The sequence below is a fragment of the Choloepus didactylus genome, chromosome 7, assembly GCF_015220235.1.
Source record: "Choloepus didactylus isolate mChoDid1 chromosome 7, mChoDid1.pri, whole genome shotgun sequence".
In the NCBI taxonomy this organism is placed as follows: domain Eukaryota; kingdom Metazoa; phylum Chordata; class Mammalia; order Pilosa; family Megalonychidae; genus Choloepus; species Choloepus didactylus.
The window spans coordinates 18,096,477-18,116,407 of NC_051313.1; the positions used below are offsets into that span (position 1 = coordinate 18,096,477).

The 19,931-nt window shown below is 40.8% G+C and overlaps 1 long non-coding RNA gene across 1 annotated transcript; it reads right to left on the reverse strand.

Moving 5' to 3' along the window:
* Positions 1 to 608: 608 nt before the first annotated feature.
* Positions 609 to 18,352, reverse strand: LOC119540062. Its single transcript, XR_005218024.1, has 5 exons — positions 18,292 to 18,352; positions 17,572 to 17,692; positions 17,280 to 17,391; positions 2,051 to 2,173; positions 609 to 1,025 (listed from the first exon to the last, which is right to left on the reverse strand). It is a non-coding gene; the product is annotated as an uncharacterized LOC119540062 (long non-coding RNA).
* Between the last annotated feature and the right edge of the window lie 1,579 nt (positions 18,353 to 19,931).

Below are 19,931 nucleotides of genomic sequence, written 5' to 3' on the forward strand. Positions count from 1 at the left end.
TTCTGTACTATGATTTTTGCTAGCAAATTTTGACTGATGCAAGAAAATTTAGGAACCATTAGCGGAATGAATTAGAGCTAGAATTAGAATGATACATGTTCACTTGGAGGGATTTTCACAGAATATTAAGTGAAGATATAAAAAGATTGTGTAATATAAATCTGTTTATAAACCAAATGATGACAAAATTAAATATCCTATATAGTATGTACATGAATTTACATTTATGTAAATATACATCTGTATAGAATTTTTGAATACAGTGAAATATAAGCAATGCTATGTAAGGTCTTTAATACACGTTACCCTTGCAGGGGTAAGAAAAGGGACTCATGAGGAGAAAAGGAGATGAGAGCAAGGAGGGAGCCAAGTAAAAACAGGAAAGAAATTGCACACCCATAAAATGCTTATATATGACAACATTTGTGTATTTATAGAGAATTATTTTTATGCAAATATATGTCTAAATGCATAAATATAAATATTTTGTTTTAAAATGACTATAAGTAAGAATCAAAGAAAAACAAAAATATAGAAAAGCTATTTGTGAAAAAAATGACAAAGTAGTTAATCTCTTAATATATTAAAAAAAAACCTCCTACAAAGCAATTAAAAATAAAACGACAGTAACCCAATAGAAAAAGACAAGCTAAGACCACAAATAGGCAGTTCACATAAAAGAAAAATACAAATGGCCTTTACACATTTACAAAGAGGCTCATTCTCATTCATAACCAGGGAAATACAAATGAAAACCATAATGAAATACTGTTCAAATTCATCATATTGGGAAAAAATTAATGTGCCCTGATGCTAAATTTTGGCAGGGATGTGAAGCCACAGGAACTCTTCTACACTGCTCATGAGCACATAAATTGGGACAATCTCTTCTAAGAGCAATTAGGTAATACATAGGAAAGTTAAAGAGGCTCAAATCCTATGACCCAGCAGATCCACCACTGGGTTTACGCCCCCCTCTTGTGTTGATAAACATATATTTACAACAATGTCCACAGTAGCATTGTCTGAAAGAATAAAAATAGGAAACAAACAAACATCAAGAGCAGAATGGATAAATTGTAATATATTTATACAATAAGGTACAGAGCAGCAGGGTAAATGAAGGAATTTGAGCAACGCAGATAGCAAGACTGCACACTCACAAACTAATATTGATGATAAAAAGTACACTGCAGATGAATACATGTAGTATGATACCATTTACTGAAGTTTAAAAACATGCAAACTAATTATACACACATGCAGACATACATATAATTCTGGAATACATATGCATGCTGTAAGATATAAATAAATACATGGGAATGATAAATATTGAGTTCAGGGTAGCAAATAATTCTGGAAAGAAGAAATTCAACTGGGGAAGTGTATGCAGTGATCTTCATCTCATTAGTAATGTATTTTTTAAGCCAAGTAGTGTGTACTTATGCTATTCTTTATTATTATCATTATACTTTTATTTATTATGTTAAATTATTATTATACTATCTTTGCCATTATATTCATATTAGTTATTAATATTATTTTGTAGTATTTTTAAAACATGTTTCTCCATAAGAGGAATAGTTATTAAAATGACAGCAAGAAACTATTTTTCACCTGTCAGATGGTAAATATAAACATTTTGATAATACGCTGACTGACAAGGGTGCAGAGACACAGGCATTTTCAGTAACTGTTGTTGAAGTGTCAATTTGTGGAACTTCTATGGGACAATTTGACATTGTCTATCAAAATTAAATGTGCATACATACTGTTTGACCTCTTTCACTTTTAGGAATTTATCCTTCAGATACAATCAAGTAAGTTCACAAAGACATATCTACAACGCTATTCACTGCAACATTGTGATAGCAAATTACTAGAAACAACCTACATCATCTTCAAAAGGAGATGATACAAAGGAAATTATGCATCAGATGAAAAGAAGGTACCACTCTACAAACCGTTAAGGAATAGTCCTAAAATAAAGAGTAAAGAGAAAGAAAACAACAACAACAATGTGCAGAGCAGTTGTATGTCAGCCTACCTTTTGGTAACACTGGTTGGCTCTGGGACCTGGGAGTGGGGTTTAAGGTGCAGAGCAGAAGATACATGGAATTTACCAATATCTTCATCATTGTGTTTTGAATCTTGTGTCACATGTGTGTTACTATTAAACAAACGTCAAAAGGAACAAAAGCAAAAAAATGAAAGAATAAATAAGATTAAAAATGAAAATGAAAAGAGATGCCACATAAACATTTCACTTGAAAGATAGCATTGGCACTTAAACTTTAACATTGAATAAGCTGCATTACCTGCTTTATCCCCAAAGCCTACAGGCTTCAATAAATTAGGGTAATCTAGTGACCAAAGGAGGAACTTTTCAGTAAAAAGTAGTAGTTATTGGGAGGGCCCAGGCTAAAGAGAGGGCTCTCCTTTGTAAGACAATAGATTTCCAGTTCCTTCTCAGAAAGGAGTTAGAGACCATGACCATACATTGTAATAATTTTAGTGAGGTCACACTATTGGGGTTTTTAAAGTTAAGTAATTAAGCTCTATCCCTGCATGTTCTAACAAGATTTTTAAGCTAACAAATAAACATGGTATAACAAAAGATTCAATGAGTTAAAAATAAGTAAGAAAGTGAGACAAAGGATCATTAATGTTTATTTCTCCATGTAGTTCTTGTTAATTTTTGTTTCATGTACTTTGAGGCTCTGTTAAGTAGGTACATACCAATTTAGAATTGTTATGCATCCCTGACACAGTGAAGCTTCCTTGTTATTAAACATACTAATGCCTTTTGCCTTTAAGTTCACTACGTTTGATATTAGTAGACTTATACCAACTTCCTTTTGATTTTCTCTGTATGATATATTGTTCACCATTCTTTCAACATTTCTGTTTTGTTATGCATAACAAACTGCATATGGTATTTATTGTTTTTTATTCCAGTCTGGTCATCATAATGTTTTAATATTTAGTCCATTTACATTTAATGTGATTGTTTATATTTGGATTTATTTTTACCATTTTTTGTGTGCTTTTGATTTTCTCTCCTGTTTTATGCTATTTTTTTCTCTCATTTCTTGCATTTATGGGATAAACCCCAATTAGTCATGATGTATCATCCTTTACATAGATTGCAGGATTTGATTTACCTGTATTTTGTTAAGGATTTTGGTGTCTATGTGCATGAGGGATATTGGTCTGGAATTCTTTCCTTCCTTCCTTCCTTTTCTTTCTTTCTCTTTCTTTTCTTTCTTTCTTTAAAGCATCTTTGTCAGATATTGATATAAGGTTCTTAAATAGTTTGTGTAAGAATGTTGCTATTTATTCTTTAGATATTTTATAGAATCTTTTCTTTCTTTCTTTAAAGCATCTTTGTCAGATATTGATATAAGGTTCTTAAATAGTTTGTGTAAGAATGTTGCTATTTATTCTTTAGATATTTTATAGAATTCTTCAGTGAAACTGCAATGAAACTATCTGGGACTTTTGGAGAAAGTTTCTGATACTAATTTAAAATTTTTAATAGGTATAGAACTACTCAGATGTTCTGTTTCATCATGTGTCAGTTTTCATAAGCTTTTTTTTGGCAAGGAATTTGTCACCTCCACCTAAAGTGCCAAATTTGTTACCATAAATTTGTTCATAATATTTCTCTATTATTCTCAGCATTTTAAGGGTCTAGAGTCATATCCCCAGTACCAGTACTGGTAATTTCTATCTTTTTTACCTTGAGCAGTTTGACTATAGCTTTGTCATTGTTGTTTTTCTTTTTAAAGACCAGTTTTTACCTTTATTAATTTTCTCTATAGTTTTCTTTCTAGTTCATTGATTTCAGTTCTATATTATCTCCTTTCACTACTTAGTTAAGGATCATGTTTCTGTTCTTTTACTTTTAGTCCATTCATGTCTTTATGTTTAAAATGCATCTCTTATAGACAATATATAATTGAGCCTTTTAAAAATACATTCTTACAACAATTTCTTTTATTAGTTGTTTGGAAAGGATCTATCATTCTGCTATTTGTTTTCTTTTTTTCTCTTCCTCCTTTCCTTCCTCCTTTTCTGGATAATTGAATATATGTCAGAATCCATTTTTAATTATCTTTTGGCTTTTCTTTTTATAAAAAATGAAATTGTTTTTATTGTGTTAAGACATATATAACATAAAAATCATTTTAAGTACTTTAAGTGTACATTCTGTTACGTTAAGTACGTTGACAATGTTTTGTAACTGTGATGGTTTGAAGCTGTGTGTACCCCAGAAAAGATCATGTTTTAAAGCTAATCCATTCCTGTGTGTGTGTGTGGATCCCTTGAAGTAGGACCTTTTGGTGAGTAGGATGTGGCCCACCTCACTCATGATGGCTCTTAATCCTCTTACTAGAGTCCTTTTCCCAATACATCTGCTGAAGAGACTATTCTTTCTCCATTGAGTGGACTTGGCGCCCTTGTCAAAAATCTATTGGCCAGAGATGTGAGGTTTATTTTTGATCTTTTGATTCTATTCCATTGATCTACATGTCTGTCCTTATGCCAGCGCCACACTGTTTGGATTACTGTAGCTTTGTAATAAGTTTTGAAATCAGAAAGTATGAGTCCTCCAGCTTTGTTCTTCCTTTTTAGTATGGCTTTGGCTATTCAAGTCCTCTTGCCTTCCATATGAATGTGATTATTGGCTTTTCCATTTCTGTGAAAAAGGATGTTGGAACTTTGATTGGGAGTGCATGAAATCTCTAAATGGCTTTGGGTAGAATTGACATTTTAACAATATTTAGTCTTCCAATCCACGAACCTAGAATGATTTCCATTTTATTAGGTCTTTAATTTCTTTAAGCAATGTTCTGTAATTTTCCATGTATAAGCACTTTGTATCCTTGGTTAAATTCATCCTAGATATTTGATTCTTTTAGATGCAATTTTAAAGGGAATTTCTTTCTTGATTTCCTTTTTGGATTGTTCATTGCTGGTGTATAGAAACACCATTGATTTGCTTATTGACCTTGTACCCTGCCACTTTGCTGAATTCATTTATTAGCTCTAGTAACTTTCTTGTAGATTCTTTGGGATTTTCTTTATAAAGGATCATGTCACCTGCAAGTAGGGAAAATTTTGCTTCTTCCTTTCCAATTTGGGTGCTTTTGCTTCTTTTTCTTGCTCACTTGCTCTGGCTAGAACTTCCCGTACAATATTGAATAGCTGAGGTGAAAATAGACACACTTGGCTTGTCCCCGATCTTATAGGGAAAGCTCTCAGTCTTTTACTATTTAGTATGATTTCAGTTGTGAGTATTTCATACATTCCCTTTATCATGTTGAGGAAGTTTGCTTTTATTCCTAGTTTCTTGTTTATTTTACCAAGAAAGGATGCTGGATTTTGTCAAATGCCTTTTCTACATCAGTTGAGATAATCATGTGAGCTTTTTCTTTCATTCTTTTAATGTTGTGTATTACATTAATTGATTTTCTTATGTTGAACCACTCTTGCCTACCTGGAATAAATTACACAGCTGGCAATGAAAACTCTCAGCTTTCACTTGTGATGGCTATTTTCATTCTATGTAGAATTCTGGATTGACGGTTTTTCCTCTCAGCACTTTAAAGTCTTCCTATAATCTTCTGGCCTCCATGAAGTCAGAAGTCATATGTATTGTTTCCCTCTATGAAATGTGTCATTTTTCTATGGTTGTGTCAAGATTTTCTTTTTATCTTTGATAATTTAACTTTTGACTATTATATGCTAAGATGAAGTTTTCTTATTTAGTTTGCTTTGAGACATCTGTGCTAACTGAATTTGTAAATTTATGTCTTTCTCCAAATTTGGGGAAATTTTAGGCATTATTGATAGAAATAATTTTTTTCCTACCATTTTGTCTCTTTTTGGGGCTTCAAATCCATGTACATTAGGCGTTTTATAATGTCTAACCAGTCATTTAGTTTCTGTTCATTAAATATTTTTCTCTCTGCTCTTTAGGTTGGATAATTTCTATTGCTCTATCTTTAAGTACATTATCTATCTATCCAATCATCCTTAATTTTTAAAGCCCATCCAGTGATTTTTTAAAATTTAATTTTATTGAGATTGTTCACATACCATACAATTATCCAAAGATCCAAAGTACACAATCATTTGCCCATGGTACCATCATACAGCTGTGCATCCATCACTGCGGGTGACTGAGCTTGTACCTCGGCTTACCAGGCCTGGGCCAGGGGACCTGATATCCCCCCTGGGGAGGGTAGTGGGTACGGGCGTTAGTGCCCTCTGCAGCCCCCCCGAGCCTGGGGAGCGAGGTCAAGGCAGCTCCCTTTTCCTCACCCAAAATGTCACGGGCAGGGGAGGCTTGCTGGAGGGAACCGCCTTTCTCCTAACCGCCCTTTCCCCACTTCCTTATCTTGCCCGCACACTCCCCTGTGCCAAGGCAACTCCTGCCACCGCCAGCGCGCATGCACCGTGGCCAGAACAACTCCCGCCCGCTGCAACGGCTCCTGCGTCCTCTCAAAACCAATCCTAGCCCCTCTCCCTTCAGTATTGCCATTTAAGGCTACTTCACCTCCTTTCCAGCCCTACCCTTCTTACCAGCCTATATAACCTGTAATCACCCCTAAATAAATCTCTTTGGCGCATACTCCTACTGGATGAAGAGTGTTTTGTCCTTATCGCCGCCCTCCACACCTTGTACGCCCCCCGCCGAGGACCTGGCCAAGTCCTCCGCCTCGCCCTCGCCTCCGGGAAAGAGCCCCCGCCGCCGGTACCCTTTAAGCAGCCCCGAGAGCTGAGGGCTCAGCTACCGGCCGCCACTCCCCCCAGAAGCAGTAACCGCGACCGCAACTGGTGCCCCGTGTGAGGAACGTCTCCACACAACAGTTCGCCAGGTCGCCCGCTCGCCCGGACGCCTCTCCAGCTTCCCGTTTCCTCGCCTGCAAGGTAAGGGCCGCCTCTCCTTCGCCGCTTCCGGAGCCGTATGAGGTTCACCGCTCCGAAGCCGCTCCTCCCTTCCCCCACGCTCTCTTCGTCCTCTTGTATGTGCACTTCTATGACCCCCTTTCCTCCTAACGCTCTCCCTCTTCCCCTCCATTACTTTGCTGTGGTTCTTTGTATCTTTGTTTCCTCATTTGGCGCCGTGTGCCTCTTTGCAACCGCCCCCCCCGACTGCTCCCGTTGCCAAAGGGCACTGCTTTCCGCTCTCGCCGTCTCCTTCGGCCTCGCGGCCACGGTTTATCTCATTCTCTCTGCTCGGTAAACAACCCCCCCTCCTCCCCCCTCAGCTATGGGTAATCGTCTGTCTACGTGCCAGGCACCTCAAGTTCGTGCTCTAGCGGGTCTCCTAGACACGCATCGCTGTAAAGTGTCTGTTCGGCAACTGCAGGTATACTGGGACCTCCTGCTGCCCTTTAACCCATGGCTCACCACTTGCCATCTTTGGGACCCTGTTACTTATGATCGCCTTATTGATCGGGTCACCAACGCCATGGAACATGAGAGCAAGCGCTTCCCTCCCGGCTTGCTCCCCACCTTGATAACCATCCGCTCCTGCCTTCAAGGCTCCCTCCCCCCTGATCGAGGCCCCGTTAAATCCAAGGAGGCCCTATCAACCCAGCCAACAGATTCAGATAGCGATATTAATTCAAATCATGACTCGGACACGGAGTCCTTAGTCGAGCAGATTAACAACGCGCTCGAGGTGACTCCCAAAAAGCAAAATAACACTGCGCCACGCCAAGATGGCAAACTTCCTCCTTCTTTTTCCATCGAGGGGAGGAAATGCTCCGGCGATGACATCAGCCCTAAGCTGAGCCGGAAACCGCATACGCTTTACCCCGCCCTTCCACAGGGCGGAGCTAGTCCGCCATCTTGTGCCTTGAACCCCGCCCTTTCACAGGGCGGGGCTGATCCACCATCTTGTGTCTTAGCCACGCCCACCGCGCCGCCATCTTGCGACGCTTGGGGCCTCCCACTCCCGCCTCCCCCTTCGGCGAGCTCCCCCTCGGAGCCGCTACCGGCAGCTGCCGCCGCTCCTCCCACCCTGCCGACTAACAACCCCTGGCTGCCTTCTACACCTCAAGGCAACCCTTGGGGCAACGCTCCCCCTACCCCCACTCCCGCGCCAAGCCCTCTGCAAGCGCGTCCTCCTTTCTCTCGTGCTTTTCGCTGCTTTCCTCTTAACCTTGCCCCCACCCCACAGAAACCGTATGACTGGTATCCCATTGACTCAGATACTATCAAGCAGCTTCGCAGGGCCGTCAAGGAGGACGGGTTAGGTAGCCCATACGTTTCCCAAATACTGCAGGATCTCGGCATGGACTTTTGCATCCCCCAAGACTGGGCCTCGCTTGCCCGTTCCATTCTTAACCCCGGTCAGTTTGTTGACTGGCGTGCTCACTTCCAGGCGGAAGCAGCTAAGCAAAGTGAGCAAGACGCAGCCCTTAGAGTCTATCATCCCCCCGAAGCCTATTTGGGCACTGGAGCGTTTCTAAGTGCGTCTGCTTATATTAATGTCCCTGTTACCTTCTGGACTGTCCTCAGAGGCATCGCCTTACGCGCGTTTGCCAACTGCTCTGCCTGTTGGCCTAATAAATTCACCAAGCTCTTCCAGGAGCCGAATGAGCCTTTCACCACCTTTGTCTCCAGAGTCGAAGAAACCTGCGCTCAAAAGGTAAGTAACCCCCAGGCCCAATATTACATGTGCCCATCCTCAAATCCTGGAAAATCGTACTGTAATTCCCCCAACGAGTACTACTGTGCATACTGGGGGTATGAAACACTAACCACTAATTGGAAGCCTCCTGTTCCTGATCATTACCTTACCCTAAAGTGGGCCCCTACAGGGTGCAAACTCCCTACTGTTAACTGGCTCGGCCAAGAAAGTGAGGGATCCTGCACACATCTTAATCTTACAGTGCAGCTCCCCACTAATCCCTCCTGGTTACTCAGTCAAACTTGGGGCTTCAGAATCTATGAGAAAGGAACCGACCGAGGATCACTTATTCTAATAAAAAAGGAAGCTGTAAGCCAACCATGCCAAAATACTGCTTTAAAAACACCCTCTGGCATAGGTCCCAATAAAGTCATTAACCCCCTTCTCCCACAGCCCTCCAGCCGCACCTTAGCTCCGACTAAACGCACTTCAACTACATCTCAAACCCCACCACCCCAGCTTCCTCTGCCCCCTTCTCGTTATTCCTCTCCCCTCCTCAGCCTCATCCAAGCCGCCTTTACCTCAGTAAACTCCTCCAACCCCAATTTTACCTCATCCTGCTGGCTCTGCCTCTCCACCTCTTCCTCACTGTACGAGCCCGTTGCCTCCAACCTCTCCTTTTCAGAAAGCACAGAAAACAGCCCCTTGGAATGCAATTGGAATACTTCTGCCGTCCCCCTAACCTTTCATTCAGTCTCCTATACGGAAAAGTGCGTCCGCCCTCGCTCCAGTAACTCTCCCAACCTCACTGCCTGTGCCAGCTACTCATCTCCCAGCGCTCGGCAAAATTTCTCATTCCTCATAACTCCTCCCAATGGCTCTGCTCCTCTACAGGACTTACCCCCTGTCTCAGCACGAATATCATCAGTGAATATAAAGAAACCTGCCTCCTAATTGTCCTTATCCCTAGGGTCTTATACCACAGCGAAGAAGACTTCTTCCTCCGTCTGGAAAGAACTGCAGCTCCTGCCCTTCTGCAAAAGCGAGAGCCCATCACCGCCCTCACAATTGCCTCCCTCCTAGGTCTTGCCGGCACTGGCACCGAAATCGCTGCACTAGCCAGTCAAGGCTCCGCCCTAACTCACCTCAGGGCGGCTGTTGACGAAGACATTCATCACTTACAAAACGCTATTTACCATCTAAAAAATTCTGTCAATTCCCTCTCTGAGGTAGTGCTCCAAAACCGCCGAGGTCTTGACCCTCTCCTCCTCAAAGAAGGAGGCCTCTGCGCCGCCCTAGGAAAAGAGTGCTGTGTATATGCCAATTCCACAGGTCTCGTCGAGGACAGCCTGAAAAGGGTCCGAGAGGGACTGGAAAAGCGTAAAAGAGATCGTGAAGCCACCAGTTATTGGTCCAGTTTTTTTCACTCCCATCCTCCCATACATCTTTCCTTTTCTTGGCCCCTTATTAATAATTATTCTAGCTCTCATCTTAGGACCCTGCCTCATCCGCAAAATTGTCCAGCTTGTAAGGAAACAAACGGATGCCATTTTTTCCTCGTTCGTGCAAATCCAGTATCAGCAACTCGCCACCTCTGACGCCCCCCACTCCAAGATGACAGCCAACCCTCCGCGACCTCAACGCCACTGGCCAACTCGCCGACCGCGAGGCCCTTCTCAATCACCTGAACATCGCTCTCGCCTCGAGTTCCAGCTTCTCTGAACCCCTGAACTTTAAACCCCTCACCTTCGCCCAGCCCGCTGCAGCGAAGCCATTGTCAAGCGCCCGAGCACCACACCAACACTGAGATCCAGCCTCGCTGAGCCACCGTCAACCCCTTTTTCCCTTCCCTGACCTCCCCCTTCCCTCACCCTTAGCGGGCCTCTCCGGTAAAGCCTCTTCCTCTAATTAGAAAAGAAAGGGGAATTGCGGGTGACTGAGCTTGTACCTCGGCTTACCAGGCCTGGGCCAGGGGACCTGATATCCCCCCTGGGGAGGGTAGTGGGTACGGGCGTTAGTGCCCTCTGCAGCCCCCCCGAGCCTGGGGAGCGAGGTCAAGGCAGCTCCCTTTTCCTCACCCAAAATGTCACGGGCAGGGGAGGCTTGCCGGAGGGAACCGCCTTTCTCCTAACCGCCCTTTCCCCACTTCCTTATCTTGCCCGCACACTCCCCTGTGCCAAGGCAACTCCTGCCACCGCCAGCGCGCATGCACCGTGGCCAGAACAACTCCCGCCCGCTGCAACGGCTCCTGCGTCCTCTCAAAACCAATCCTAGCCCCTCTCCCTTCAGTATTGCCATTTAAGGCTACTTCACCTCCTTTCCAGCCCTACCCTTCTTACCAGCCTATATAACCTGTGATCACCCCTAAATAAATCTCTTTGGCGCATACTCCTACTGGATGAAGAGTGTTTTGTCCTTATCGCCGCCCTCCACACCTTGTACGCCCCCCGCCGAGGACCTGGCCAAGTCCTCCGCCTCGCCCTCGCCTCCGGGAAAGAGCCCCCGCCGCCGGTACCCTTTAAGCAGCCCCGAGAGCTGAGGGCTCAGCTACCAGCCGCCACTCCCCCCAGAAGCAGTAACCGCGACCGCACATCACCACAATTTTTTTTTCAATTTTTCAAACATTTTCATTTCTCCAGAAAAGAAATAAAGATGAAAAAGAAAACTCAAATCCTCCCAGACCCCTAACCACCCCCCCTCCATTATTGACTCATAGTACTCATAGAGTACATTTATTACTGTTGATGGAAGAATGTTAAAACACTGCTAACTATAGTACACAGTTTGTAATAGGTATATTTTTCCCTAAATATCCCTCTATTATTAACTTCTAGTTATAGAGTCATACATTTGTTCTAGTTCATGAAAGAGATTTCTAATATTTGTACAATCATGGACATTACCCACCACAAGATTCACTGTTTTATACATCCCCATCTTTTAACCTCCAACTTTGCTTCTGGTGAAATACGTGACACTAAGCTTCCCCTTTCCATCACATTCACACACCATTCAGCACTGTTAGTTATTCTCATAATAGCATGCTACCGTCACCTCTGTCCATTTCCAAACACTTAAGTTTTAACCTAGTTTAACATTCTGACCATAATAAGCAACTGCTCCCCATATTTAGCCTCATACTATATCCTGGTAACTTACATTTCATGTCTATGAGTTTATATACTATAATTAATTCATATCAGTGAGACCATACAATATTTGTCCTAATGTGTCTAACTTATTTCACTCAATATAGTGCCCTCAAGGTTTCTTCATCAACCTATTTCTTTTTAAGATGGGCTTTTTCACCCCCCATACATTACATCCTAAGTAAATAATTGATGGTTCCCTGTATAATCACATACTTATGCATTCACCACCATCATCACTAACTATATAAGGACATCTCTATTTCTTCTACAAAGAAGGAGGAAGAGTCAAAGAAGGTAGAGGGACAAAAGAAAAAGAAAAAGAAAAAGGAATGAAAGCTAAAAAGCAACAAAAGGAAAGACAGAATTAAACTAAAGTACAATAAAAGAGTCAGACAACATCACCAACGCCAAGAGTCCCATATCCCTCCCTTATGTTCCCCTCTTACAGGCATTTAGCTTTGGTATATTGCCTTTATTACATTAAAGGAAGCATAATACAATGTTTCTGTTAACTATAGTCCTAGTTTGCATTGACTGTACTTTTTCCCCCAATACCACTCCATTTTTAACATCTTGTGAGGTTGACATTCATTTGTTCTCCCTCATGTAAAAACATACTTGTGCAGTTTATCACAATTGTTGAGCACCCCATGTTTCACTGAGTTATACAGTCCCAGTGTTTATCTTTCCTCTTTCCTTCTGGTATCCCACATGTTCCTAACCTTCCTCTTCAACCATACTCACAGTCACCTTTGTCCAGTGTACTTAAACTGTTGTGCTACCATCCTTTGCTCTTTGATATTTCAAGAAATTAAAACATATTTATCCAGCTTTTAAAATTCTTTTCAGTAAGAAAATGGAAACAAACTACCTAAACTCTCATTATCCGTAGTGGAAATCAGCTGAACCCTTTTCAAAGTAAGGACACAAATTAAACACCCTCCCTTAATCCTATTTCTTTTCTTTCCTTTCCAGCCTTGCTTCATTACGTAGAGTGGCCTGCATGCACTTCATCTTCTGCTGACCTCCCATTTCCTCCTCCACCCATTGAAATTTCTGCACTTTCTCCCGTTTTCAGATTAGGGTGAGCCAGTTGGAAGAGAAACTCTTCAGAGTCCTAGGAAGACAAAGTGAGGGACCCCTGAAGGCAGCTTAGCCTTTGTAGAGTTAGAGCCACACGTGGGAAAATGTGCTGAGTCTGAAATACAAAGGCCAACTCAAGGACAAACGGGAAACTAGGGAATAAAGCTGTATTCAGAGTTGAAATCATAATCAATGACAATGACAAGATGTAATTGAATATAAGAAGTGGATTTGAGATGCCAGTTCAAATGAATTAATAAATACTGCATGCTGAGCTGTCCTTAAATGCACTCTGATTTGAATTTTAAGGGTGCATGTGTGTGTATGTGCTTTGCCAAAAGTCATGCTGGAAAACAGTCCTCTCCCACTGGTTAGCTCCCTAATCCCCCAGGCAGTTTCAGATAAACCTGCTTCACTTACTGTGGGTCCCCATGAGAGCTCACCTGCTGGACCTTCTCATGGGATGGGGCATGAAATTGCCGACTCCCCTGAATATCAGGCTTGCTTGCCTCAGTGAAGGCAGTGGCTCAAGAAAGAGTACAGATTAGGTTGAGGTCCAAGTAGGTTTTGTGCAGTAAGCAGAGATGCAAAATGAGATGAATATACATCAAGGGAGGAACTCGGTCACAGGTCTGTGGAGGTCAATGGTTTGGAGAAGTGAAAAGACTTCAAAAAAGTTCTTAAACTTGTAGCTGGTATAGGTGATTCAGATGAGGCAGGAAGGAACTTAATCATTGTGGTGATTCCTAAAGTCATGTTCCTAGTGTCAGCTTAGTCATTCACTAAAGTTCTCATCATCACACCATGGAACAAATCCTTCAGAATCAGGGCAGTATACTAATTGTTCTACAAAAGTCTTCATTTCAGCCTTCTTGAAATAGCAACATATTAGCACAGACTCAAAGAGAAGAATCATTAAATAAACTATAGAATAAGCATCCAAAGAAATGTAATATAGTCATAAAATGATTTTAAATGACAAAAGAAAAAAGTACAATATACTGTTAAATGGGAAAAAGGATACACATTGGAATTTATGGCTCCATTCCATTCCTATTAATAGTATATACATGAATATATATTATATATTTATATGTGCATGTGATTCCAGTTTTCTTCTTTGGGATTTCTGTATTTTCCAACTTTTCTCCAATTAATGTTTATTGGCTTTGTAATCAGACAAAAGGCCAAAAACTTTTTCAAATAAATAAAGATCTGGTTTTATCAGGGCCAATGTGCTAATCAATCCATCCTGATCAGAAAGCACTGTGACCCTGAGAATAATTGAAGACTGAGTAGAAATCAAGAGGAAGTAATACTTACCTGATATCAAAATGTGAAAAGATTTCCTAAGCATAAAACCATTGAAGAAATAGCAAAGGAAACATGAGTAGATTTCACTACATAAAAACATTAAAAGTTCTCTATAATAGAAATCATTGCAAACAAAATTAGAAGGTAAAATACATGCGGATAAAATAATTACAATAAATACAACTAAAATAATTAATAGTTGTAATATAAAAAGAACTCATAAAAATTGATAAGAAAAACATTAAAACCCCAACAGATAAATGGGGAAAGGACATGAAAAAATAATTCACAGACAAGAAAAGACAAATAATAAAGAGCTGAAAACAATTTCAATGTCATTTGTAATCAAAGATATGCAAGTTAAAACAATTAAATCTTATTTAGTGTTCTGATTTGCTAATGCAGCAGTTTTGCAAAACACCAGAAATAGATTGGCTTTTATAAAAGGGGTTTATTTGGTTATAAAGTTACAGTCTTAAGGTCATAAAGTGCCAACATAAACCATCAAGAATAGCTTCAGTACCTTCACTGAAGGTACCCTATTGGTGCCCGGAAATCCTCTGCTAGCTCGGAAGGCACATGGCTGGTGTCTGCTTGCTCCCAGGTTGCATTTCAAAATGGTGTTCTCCAAGATGTTGCTCTTGAGGCATTTTGTCCTCTCTTAGTTGCAGCGCCTCTTCAAAATGTCACTCTCAGTTGCACTGAGGTCCCTCTGTTTGTGAGCTCTTTTTATGGGACTCCAGTGAACTAATCAAGACCTACCCCAAATGGGCAGGGCCACATTTCCATGGAAACATTCAGTCAAGAGGTCACACCCTAATCAAAGATATCACAGTTTGGTGGGTCACATCTCCATGGAAACACTCAGTCAGAAAGTTCCAACCTAATCAACACTAATACAACTGCCCCCACATGACCGCATTAAAGAATATGACTTTTCCTGGGGAACATAATACATACAAACCAGCACATTGAGCCTATCAAATTATCAAAGTTTTTAAATTTTTAAGTGATGACACAATGTTAGAAAGGCTGATTGAGGCAGACACTCTCATACATTGAAATAGAAATATAAATTGGTCCACTTTTGAATGCAAATTAGTAATATATACGCAGGACTTTAAATGCTGATGTTGTCCTGGACATTTATTATTTTGTCTGTCTAGTTTAGTTTCCTGTCCCCATAATTTGGGGGAAACTCCTCTTCTCATGGCCACACTTACCTGATTACTAGGAAATTGCTATTTTGTGGACTGCCCTGCTTACGACTGATAGGTCACCTAACTGATAGACACTTGGTGAAAGGATGACCAGTGAGTCTCCTTTCCAGGAATTTAAACTTCGGTCTTAGAGAATTATGTCAGTCTCACTGTATGGCTTGTGGAAATTAATGAAGAATACCTAAGCACAAACAATAGCTCAGCTGTAGCAAGGGAGTCAGCCACCATCATTTACATTTGGCAGAGACTCAAATACAAGCAGAGCAGTGGGAAAGTTGAAAGTGGGTACAAAAATTAGGGCAACAGTCAGTTACCAATCAATTCCTGTCTATTCTGGGTCAATTGTTACAGAGATTATAATTTGACTTCTCAGGTTAAATTTACGAATAAATAAAACTCAATGTCCTAATTTGCCAGGGCTGCTATGACAAATACCACACCTGTTGACTTAAACAGAAAACATTAATTGTCTCACAGTCGTGAAGGCTAGAAGTCTGAAATCAAAGCATCGGCAAGAAACTTAACTTAGTCCATTATGGTACTTAACACATTGTAGAGCTATTTTTTCATTATTCTCTTCCACCAATAGCTTGTGACCTCCAAGGAGGGCAAAATGAGAAATTATGAATTTTTGTTATCTGTGCTGGTTTGAATCTATTATGTACCCCAGAAAAGTCATGTTCTTTGAATCCAGTCTTATGGGGGCAGACCTATTGTAGGTAGGACATTTCAATTAGATTGTTTCCATGGAGATATGACTCACCCAATTGTGGGTGGGAACTTTTGATTAGATTATTTCCATGGAGATGTGACCCCGCCCATTCAAGGTGGGTCTTAATTGGTTTACTAGAGTCCTTAAGAGAACTGAGGGAGAGAAAGAGAGTCAGAGCCTACACAGACCCAGATGCTTGGAGATGCAGACAGAAAGACATTTGAAGATTCTAAGCTAAGAGATGAAGCCCAGAGTTTGTCCCAGAGAAGCTAAGAGAGGACCCCCAGAAGCTTAAAGAGAAATGTCTTGAGAGAAACAAGCAAGGACACACAGGATCTGAGAGAGAGAAGCTAAAACATAAGCCCAGAGACGTTTGGGAGAAAGCAATGCAACCCGGGAGAAAAAGACCAGCAGACGCCAGCCACATGCCTTCTCAGCTGGTAGAGGTGTTCTGGCTGCCATCATCCTTTCTTCAGTGAAGGTAACCTCTTGCTGATGCCTTAATTGGGACATTTTCATGGCATTAGAACTGTAAATTTGTGATATACAAATTACCTTCATTGTAATATACCTTCATGGTAAAAGCCAATCCATTTCTGGTATTTTGCATTCTGGCAGCTTTAGCGAACTGGAACAGTATCCATAGTACATAGCATAGTGGCTTGAATATAGTGGAACCTAGTAGATGTTTGTTAAATGAATGAATAAATGCTACTCTAATATCAGTGTACAGAGATTTGTGGAGAGAGACTTCAGCAAAATCTTTTACTATGATTGCCAAAATATATTTACTTTTCCTCTTGGGCACAAAACGAGACTGCCCTTCCCATTCTCTCTTGCATTTGGGGGCAGCCATAGGACTCATTCTCTCCAAAAGAATCATGCTGATGGCATGTATACCACCTTCAAGCCTGACCATGAAAACTCCTGTGCAATTTTCCACAAACTCTCCACTCCCTCATACGTCAGCCAGAGGCCAAGGATGTAGTGGAGGATTCTGAGGCTCCAAGGATGGTTGGTCCATAGCTACAAAGAGCCTGGATCCCTGAAAGATTACACAGAACATTTTCTACCCTGTCCCACCCCCAACCCATCTGCCTGCCCTGAACTATATGAATGAGATATAAACCTTTGTTGTGTCATACCTTTGAGATCTGGAAGCTGTTTTACAACAGCTAGCTCATTCTCCAGGATGATAGGAGACCATCACAATAGTCTGGGCATGAGGTGATAAAGTCCTGAACTCAGAAGGAGGCCCTGGAAATAAAAAGAAGAGAAAGATGTAAGGAACATTTTGAATTCAGTATCAGCAGGACTTGTGTCTGGTTGGATGTAGGAAGTTAGGAAGTGAGAGAATTCAAATAAACATGGTTGTTATAAGGATCAAATAAAGACAAGTAGGTAACAGGGCTTTAAAAACACAAGTGATATTGAAACCTTGGTTAGGAGGAGGTGGAGGTAGCACAGTGCAAGGATAAGCAGACGCCATGGCTGTCTTGGGCAGCCCTGGGCTAGTAAGGGTGTTGTCCATCTGTTCTGTCCTTTCTCATGGCAGCACCTGGGGGATGAATAAAATGGCCTGATTAGGAGCTTTACTGGCAAAAGATGGGCTTCTCCATGAAACCATTTGTTCAGTTGGGTTTTATTTATGCTCTTGGGAAACAAGAAGTACTGAGACATATTTCATAATTTACATAGCTGATTTAATTCTATTTTTTTTTAATTTAAGCACTTTTCCAACAAGTACTAATTTAGTTTTCTTCCCTGGAACATGGAACCATTGTGGGAGGGTGCTGGAGGGGCACATTCTGATGCATGTGGGTGAGAGACTCTGTGATGTGAGGTCCATCTCTCCTGACACTCCCAGCCCTGTGATCACACTTGGTGTCATGCCTCTCCTTTAGGACTCAAGTAATTGCTTGATTAATAACTCTCCCTTCCCTTTGCCCAAACCTAGCCTCAGAAAAGAATTAGAAACTTATTTATCCTAAGGTATAAACAACTAATAACAGTTTAAATATGACTCTGCCCAAGGATATTTTCACATTAATAAGAATCAGAGCTTTAAGATGATGTATTGGTTAGGGTTCTCTAGGGAAACAGAACAAACAAGAGATATCTGTAAATATAAGATTTTATAAAAGTGTTTCACACAACTGTGGGGCTGCACAAATTCAAATTCCATAGGACAGGCAGCAAACAGGCAACTCTGATGAAGGTGTTTGATGAATCCTCAGGAAATGCTTTACTGGCTAGTCAAAGAAGAAAAAGGTCCTCTCTCTCTCTCTCTCTCTCTCTCTCTCTCTCTCTCTCTCTCTCGCCCTTAGAAGTCTTCAACTGATTGGATTAAATCCAGCTGATTGAATTCTCTCATTGTGGAAGACACACCCTTCATTGATGTAATCAGTCACAGCTGCACTCAATGACTGACGATTCAATAAACCAGCCTTTTGGTTTATTAACGAGCCACAAATGTCCTTGCAGTAATGTTAGGTCAGTGCTTGCTTGACCAGATATCTGGACACCATCACATGGCCAAATTGATACATGAACCTAAACATCACAGATGAAAAGGATGGAATTTTGAAATTAATACATTAAAAAACAGAAAAAGATAATAGAAATACTAAATAAATCTAAATGTTTATTATCTCAAAACAAGAAAAAAAAAGAGAAAACATCCGCTAACCCAACAAAAATAAAAAGGAAGAAGTATGTCAATTAGGAATGAAAATGGGAAAATAACCCAAATACAAAAGTGAGTTTAAATCATTGTAAGGGATTATTTTACTCAATTTTTGAAAACCTGTGTGAGATAGATCAATTTATAAGAAAACACAATTTAGAAGAGGTAGAAAATGCAAATCAAAGAACCAACTCATTCCAATTTTCATCCCTAAAAATGTGTAAGTCCAGGTTATTTCATCAGTATATTCTCTGAAACTTTAAAGAACAGCGAACTCCAAAGCTAATTAAACTGTTCCAGAACAAATAGAGAAAACTTCAAAAGTATTTTTAAGGTATGTTCCGGTTTGCTAATGCTGCTAGAATGCAAAATACCAGAAACGGATTGACTTTTATAAAAGGGGGCTTATTTGGTTACACAGTTACAGTCTTAAGGCCATAAAGTGTCCAAGGTAACGCATCAACAATCAGGTACCTTCACTGGAGGATGGCCAATGGTGTCCGGAAAACCTCTGTTAGCTGGGAAGGCATGTGGCTGGTGTCTGCTTGCTCCCAGGTTGCATTTCAAAACGGCGTTTTCCAAAATTTCTGCATCAGCTTCCAACAGCCGTCTTCAAAATGCCTGTCTCAGCTCCAGCTGTCTATGAGCTCCTTTTGTCTGAGCTTATATAGTGCTCCAGTAAACTAAACAAGGCCCATGATGAATGGGTGGGTCCACACCTCCATGGAAATTATCCAATCAGAGTTATCACCTACAGTTGGGTGGGTCACATCTCCATGGACACTGAACCAATAGGTTCCAACCCAATCCACACTACTATGTCTGCCCCCACAAGAATGCATTAAAGAATATGGCTTTTTCTGGGGGACATACTATATACAAATTGGCACAAGATGCTAGAATAATATCAAGGCTGAAACCTCACAAAGATGTTATTAAACCAGAAAACAAAAGATAGAGTTTACTTCAGAATTGATTTTTTTTAAATGCTAAAAAATTAACAAGTAAAATTGATCATATTTTAAAAGAATATGGATCTTGACTAGATAAAGATCACATCAAATGTAAGAACATTTCAACATTAGAAAGTCTAATATTTCAATACGTTAAT